The sequence below is a fragment of the Physeter macrocephalus genome, chromosome 14, assembly GCF_002837175.3.
Source record: "Physeter macrocephalus isolate SW-GA chromosome 14, ASM283717v5, whole genome shotgun sequence".
In the NCBI taxonomy this organism is placed as follows: Eukaryota; Metazoa; Chordata; class Mammalia; order Artiodactyla; family Physeteridae; genus Physeter; species Physeter macrocephalus.
In genome coordinates this window covers 29,065,250-29,072,702 of record NC_041227.1, presented here as the reverse complement: position 1 = coordinate 29,072,702, position 7,453 = coordinate 29,065,250, and the positions used below count along the sequence as shown (strand labels likewise).

The following is a 7,453-nucleotide window of genomic DNA, read 5'->3' as shown; positions in this document are numbered from 1 at the left end:
TAAACTTCCCTCTTAGAACTGCTTTTGCTGCATCCCATAGGTTTTGGGACATCGTGTTTTCATTGTCATTTTTTTTTTTAGGTATGTTTTGATTTCTTCTTGATTTCTTCAGTGATCTCTTGGTTATTAAGTAGTGTATTGTTTAGCCTCCATGTGTTTGTATTTTTTACAGATTTTTTTCCTGTAATTGATGTGTAGCCTCATAGCATTGTGGTTGGAAAATATACTTGATATGATTTCAATTTTCTTAAATTTACCAAGGTTTAATTTGTGACCCAAGATATGATCTATCCAGGAGAATGCTCCATGAGCACTCGAGAAGAAAGTGTATTCTCTTGTTTTTGGATGGAATGTTCTATAAATATCAATTAAGTCCATCTTGTTTAATGTACAATTTAAAGCTTGTGTTTCCTTATTTATTTTCATTTTCGATGTCCCTTGGTGAAAGTGGGGTGTTACAGTCTCCTACTATTATTGTGTTACTGTCAATTTCCCCTTTTACGGCTGTTAGCATTCGCCTTATGTATTGAGGTGCTCCTATGTAGGGTGCATAAATATTCACAATTGTTATATCTTCTTGGATTGATCCCTTGATCATTATGTAGTGTCCTTCTTTGTCTCTTTTAATAGTCTTTATTTTAAAGTCTATTTTGTCTGATATGAGAATTGCTACTCCAGCTTTCTTTTGATTTCCATTTGCATGGAATATCTTTTTCCATCCACTCACTTTCAGTCTGTATGTGTCCCTAGGTCTGAAGTGGTCTCTTGTATATAAGGGTCTTTTTTTGTATCCTTACAGCCAGTCTATGTCTTTTGATTGGAGCATTTAATCCATTTACATTTAAGGTAATTATCGGTTTAATTTGTGACCCAAGATATGATCTATCCAGGAGAATGCTCCATGAGCACTCGAGAAGAAAGTGTATTCTCTTGTTTTTGGATGGAATGTTCTATAAATATCAATTAAGTCCATCTTGTTTATTCAGCATTTGTTGTAAAGCTGGTTTGTTGGTGCTCAATTCTCTTAGCATTTGCTTGTCTGTAAATGTTTTAATATCTCCGTCGAATCTGAATGAGATCCTTGCTGGATAGAGTAATCTTGGTTATAGGTTTTTCCCTTTCATCACTTTAAATAAGTGTGGCCACTCCCTTCTGGCTTGCAGAGTTTTTGCTGAAGGATCAACTGTTAACCTTCTGGGGATTCCCTTGTATGTTATTTGTTGTTTTTCCCTTGCTGCTTTTAAAATTTTTTCTTTGTATTTAATTTTTGGTAGTTTGATTAATATGTGTCTTGGCGTTTTTCTCCTTGCATTTATCCTGTTCAGGACTCTCTGTGTTTCCTGCCCTTGATTGACTATTTCCTTACCCATATTAGGGAAGTTTTCAACTATAATCTCTTCAAATATTTTCTCTGTCCCTTTTTTAATCTCTTCTTCTTCTGGGACCCCTATAATTCGAATGTTGGTGAGTTTAATGTTGTCTCAGAGGTCTCTGAGACTGTCTTCAGTTCTTTTCATTCTTTTTTCTTTATTCTGCTCTACAGTACTTATTTCCACTAATTTATCTTCCAGGTCACTTATCCGTTTTTCTGCCTGAGTTATTCTGCTACTGATTTCTTCTAGAGAATTTTTCATTTCTTTTATTGTGTTGTTCATCATGGTTTGTTTGCTCTTTAGTCTTCTAGGTCTTCGTTAAATGTCTCTTGTATTTTCTCCATTCTATTTCCAAGATTTTGGATCATCTTTACTATCATTACTCTGAATTCTTTTTTGGGTAGTCTGCCTATTTCCTCTTCATTTGTTTGGTCTGGTGGGTTTTTACCTTGCTCCTTCATCTGCTGTCTCTTTCTCTGTCTTCTCATTTTGCTTAACCTACTGTGTTTGGGGTCTCCTTTTCACAGTCTGCAGGTTCATAGTTCCCTTTGTTTTTGGTGTCTGCTCCTAGTGGGTAAGGTTGGTTCAGTGGGTTGTGTAGGCTTCCTGGTGGAGGGGACTGGTGCCTGTGTTCTCATGGATGAGGTTGGGTCTTTTCTTTCTGGTGGGCAGGACCAGGTCCGGTGGTGTGTTTTGGGGTGTCTGTGAACTTATTATGATTTTAGACAGCCTCTCTGCTAATGGGTGGGGTTGTGTGCCTGTCTTGCTAGTTTTGTGCCATAGGGTGTCCAGCTCTGTAGCTTGCTGGTCATTGAGTGGAGCTGGGTCTTAGCATTGAGATGGCCATCTCTGGGAGATCTTTCACAGTGTGATATTATGTGGGGCCAGGAGGTCTCTGGTGGACCAATATCCTGAACTCAGCTGTCCCACCTCAGAGTCTCAGGCCTGACACCTGGCCAGAGCACCAAGACGTTGTCAGCCACATGGTTCATAAGAAAAGGGAGAAAAAAAGGGCAGAAAGACAGAAAAATAAATAAATAAATACAATAAAGTTATTAAAATAAAAAAATATTAAAAATAAAAAAGTAAAAAAAAAAGTGAAAGAAAGAAAGAAGAGAGAAACCAAGCCAAAACACAAATCCACCAATGATAACAAACCCTAAAAACTGTATTAAAAAAAAGAAAAAAACTGACAGACAGAACCCTAGGCCAAATGACAATAGCAAAGCTACACAGACAAAATCACAGAAAGAATCATACACATACACACTCTCAAAAAAAGAAAAAGGAAAAAATATATCTATATATATGTGTATATCTATATCTATATCTATCTATCTATATAAAAGGAAGATAGCAACCAAATCATCTACCAGTGGTAATAAGCTCTAAATACTAAACTAAGATAAACATAAAACCAGAAACAAATTAGAAAGCAGAAAGCAGAAAGAAAACCCCATGTCTACAGTTGCTCCCAAAGTCCACTGCCTCAATTTTGGGATGATTCATTGTCTATTCAGGTATTCCACAGATGCAGGGTACATCAAATTGATTGTGGAGATTTAATCCGCTGCTCCTGAGGCTGCTGGGAGAATTTTCCCTTTCTCTTCTCTGTTCGCACAGCTCCTGGGGTTCGGTTTTGGGTTTGGCCCCTCCTTTATGTGTAGGTCGCCTGAGGGCATCTGTTCCTCTCCCAGACAGGAGCGGGTTAAACAAGTGGCTGATTAGGGGGCTCTGGCTCACTCAGGCCTGGGGGCGGTGGGGCGTGGAGAGCAGGGTTCAGAATGCGGGATGAGCCTGTGGCAGTAGAAGCCGGCATGACGTTGCGCCAGCCTGAGGAACACTGTGTGTTCTCCCAGGGAAGTTGTCCCTGGATCATGGGACCCTGGCAGTGGTGAGCTGCACAAGCTCCCAGGAGGGGAGGTGCAGATAGTGACCTGTGCTTGCACACAGGATTCTTGGTGGCTACAGCAGCAACCCTAGCATCTCATGCCTGTCTCTGTTGTCTGCACTGATAGCTGCAGCTTGCACCCATCTCTGGAGCTTGTTTAGGCAGTGCTCTGAATCCCCTCTACCCGTGCATCCTGAAACGATGGTCTCTTGCCTCTTAGGCAGTTCCAGACTTTTTCCCAGACTCCTTCCCAGCTAGCTGTGGTGCACTAGCCCCTTCAGGCTGTGTTCAAGAGCTAACCCCAGTCCTCTCCCTGGGATCTGACCTCTGATGCCCGAGCTTCAGCACCCAGCCCCCACCCACTCCAGCAGGTGAGCAGACAAACCTCTCAGGCTGGTGAGTGCTGGTTGGCACTGATCTTCTGTGCAGGAATCTCTTTGCTTTGCCCTCTGCACCCCTGTTGCTGTGCTCTCCTCTGTGGCTCTGAAGCTTTCCCCTGGCCCACCTCCCATCTCCACCAGTGAAGGAGCTTCCTATTGTGTGGAAACTTTTCCTCCTTCACAGCTCCCTCCCAGAGGTGCAGGTCCTGTCCCTGTTCTTTTGTCCATGTTTTTCCTTTTTTCTTTTGCCCTACCCAGGTACGTGGGGAGTTTCTTGCCTTTTGGGAAGTCTGAGTTCTTCTTCCAGCATTCAGTAAGTGTTCTGTAGGAGTTGTTCCACATGTAGATTTTTTTTTTTCTGGAAAACATCTTTTATTTGTAGCTGTAGCTAAAACCTGACAGCACAGGGGTTGGTGGGAACATCCAGGCTGGTAAGCCCAGCCCAACCTCCCAGCAGGTTGGGACGTTTCCTGGACTTCAGCAAGCAGAGTAAGAGGCTGCTCAAGTGCCAGTCGAGGGCATCAGTGCAACAGTGAAAGCAGCAGCACTCAGTCTGGTGCCTGCTCAGATGGGGTACCTAGACTATGGTGGGTGGTCCCTGCAGGACTGGGGAGGACTGAACCTCAGGTCAGGGGACTCTGCAGCCCTAGGCCATGTTGGGTCCCTGAATCAGGGCACAAATGATACTGGGGTGGGGGTTGGTATGGAGGGAGGGGTTGGACATCAAAAATAACTGTGGGGAGGGTGAAGGGGGTGGTCTCGTGGATGGTCTGCTAATGGGGAATGGATTTGAAGTCAAGAAGGGGGCCAGTCCTCACTCAGGTCTGGGCTCTGGCAGTGTGGCATTTCCAGCAGAGCATGTGGTCATCCAAGGGGAGCAGCCGTTGTCATCTGCCTCATTGGACAGTGGCTTCCCACAGTCCTCACAGTTGTAGCACTTCATATGGAAGTTCTTGTCCAGAGCAACCACAGACATGGTCTCCTCTCAGCCAGGCTTGGGCATGATGGGCTCTGCACAGATGGAGCACCTGGGAGCATACTTCTTGTGGTAGTTGGGGATGCAATGGGACCAGTTGGCCTGGTCCACTATGAAGGAGGTGCCCTCAAGGGGGCAGGCACAGACCACAGAGGTGAATCACAAGGCCTTGCTTGTGGCCCTTAGCATGTGGTCAGTGATGGGCTGCCCATGGGTGTTGCACGTCTCCAGGGTGTCAGTATAGCAGCCCTCACAGTACAGCACCCCCTCCAGGCTGTAGAACTGCTGTCCCTGCAGCTGCTGCTCACACTGATGGCAGGTAAAGCAGGGGATGTGGAACAGCTGCCCTAGAACATGCACTGCAGGTTGAGCACGTGCCAGGGACTGGTGACACCAGCCACAGAACTCGTTGATGGCCACGTTCTGCCTCTGAGGATGCACCGTGTCCTGCATCAGCTGCTGGGTCAGCTGCTCCAGCTCATCCACCTCTTTCAGAGTCAAAGGTCCTGGGGACCCAGAGGGACGCACCTGGTTTTGGGTTTTAGCCGGTGGGGGCACTGGGTGCTGCTTCTCCTGCACTTGGGGCTTCTCCTTCTGCTGAGCATAGGTGAAGCTGGGGGGCTGAGGGGAGACTGTGCCAGTGGAAGAGGGAGCTTCAGGGGGCCCCAGCTTCTGACTGGTCTGCGACCTGAGTCAACCTGAAGCTCCAGGGCTGAACTTGGAAGCCACAGAATTAAACTTGGGAGTCACTGGAGAAAACTTGGTGGCTGGAGATGGGGCATGGGGACCTGGAGGCTGGGTGTTAGCCAAAGGCACAGGCTGGGGCTGGGCCTGGAGCTGGGGCTGGACATGGAGTTGGACCTGAGGCCTGGCCTGGGGCTGGGGCTGGGGCTGCACATGGAAATGTGTCTAGCTCTGAAGCTGAGCCTTGGAGCTAGAAGGGGACTTCCAGGGAGGCAGAGGTGTTGTGCCCCCAGTTACAGGCTTAGAACTGGACTTGGAAATGAATGGAATGGTGACTGGTGGTGATACATATCCAGATGACACCCAGGCTTTGATGGGATCATTCTTGGTCATGTCATCGAGCAATGAAGACAGAGAGTCGATCTCCAGATCAGTACTGCTCACCTTCTCCCTGGGCTGTGGTGGGAGCTGTATGGGGGCCTCAGGCCCTCTCTCCTCCACTAGCAGAGGAAGTGGGGAAGGGAAGATCTCCTCCTCTAAAGGCGCAGTGGGAAATGGTTCCTTGATTGGGAGAGGGGGAGGTGGGAAGCCACCTCCCAGAGCACCCTTGGCGTCATTGGCCTCCCAAGCACGGGAGGAGGCGGTAAGGGTAAGTCTTCTGGGGGTGGCAGGGGAATCTTGTCCACCCGACCCATCTGTGCACATTGGGCCCCAGTGGCTGAGGAATGCTCACTGTCACCAGGCTGGAAAAGATTTACTTTGGGCTTTGGGGTCACCACCGGCCGAACTTCTTCTGTGGGGCATAAAAAACTGGAGCTGAGATGGAGATCACGTGAGGTGGGTGGAGGGCCACCATGGCCAGGCCCGGTGTGGGCTGGAGCGTCTCGGGTGGCCGCCTCGCAGCTGGGTCCATGGACTCTGCATCTGTACATGTAATTTTGATGTATTTGTAGGGAGGAAGGTGATCTCCACGTCTTACTCCTCCACCATCTTGAAGTGTTGGAAGTTTTAAAATCACACTTTCAATTTCAGTACTTGTGATTGGTCTGTTCATATTTTCTGTTTCCTCTTGGTTCAATCTTGGAAGATTGTACCTTACAAAAATTTGTCCATTTCTTCTAGGTCGTCCATTTTATTGGCATATAGTTGCTTTTAGTATACTCTTATGATCATTTGTAGTTCTGTGATGTCAGTTAACTTCTTTTTCACTTCTAATTTTATTGATTTGAGCCCTTTCCTTTTTTTTTTTTTCTCTTGAGTCTGGCTAAAGGTTCATCAGTTTTGCTTACTTTTCAAGCAACTAGCTTTTAGCTTTATTGATCTTTTCTATTGTTTTCTTCATCTCTATTTCATTTATTTCTGCTCTGATTTTTATGATTTCTTTCCTTCTGCTAACTTTGTGTTTTGTTTGTTCTTCTTTCCCTAGTTGCTTTACGTGTAAGGTTAGGTTATTTATTTGAGATTTTTCTTCTTTCCTGAGAACTGTTGTATTTTTGTTTTCATATTTCTCTAGGTATTTTTTGATTTCCTCATGGTTGTTTAGTAACATTGTTTAGCCTCCATGTTTTTGTGTTTTTTACAGTGTTCTTCTTGTAGTTGATTTCTAATTTCATACCATCATTGTTGGAAAAAATTCTTGATACGATTTCAATTTTCTTAAATTTACGAGGTTTGCTTTGTGGTCCAGCAAGTGATCTATCCTGGAGAATGTTCCATGTTCTTGAAAAGAATGTGTATTCTGCTGCTTTTGGATGGAATCCTCTATAAATTAAGTCCATCTAGTCTAATTTATCATTTAAGGCTTGTGTTTCCTTATTGATTTTCTGTATGGATGATCTGTCCATTGATGTAAGTGCAGTGTTAAAGTCCCCCACTATTATTGTGTTACCATTGATTTCTCCTTTTATGACTGTTAGCATTTGTCTTATTTATTGAGGTGTCCCTATGTTGGGTACAAATATATTTACAATTGTTATATCTTCTTGGATTTATCCCTTGATCATTATTTACTGTCCTTCTTTGTCTCTTGTAACAGTCTTTATTTTAGTCTATTTTGTTTGATATGAGTATTGCTTCTTTAGCTTTCCTTTGATTTCCATTTGCGTGGAAATGGGGTTCTATCTTGTTCCTTTGCCTGGAACATACTCCT

At 44.8% G+C, this 7,453-nt stretch overlaps 1 pseudogene; it reads right to left on the bottom strand.

The window, feature by feature from the left end:
• Positions 1-4,462: 4,462 nt before the first annotated feature.
• LOC102993282 (zyxin-like) lies at positions 4,463-6,014 on the bottom strand (annotated as a pseudogene).
• Positions 6,015-7,453: the final 1,439 nt, after the last annotated feature.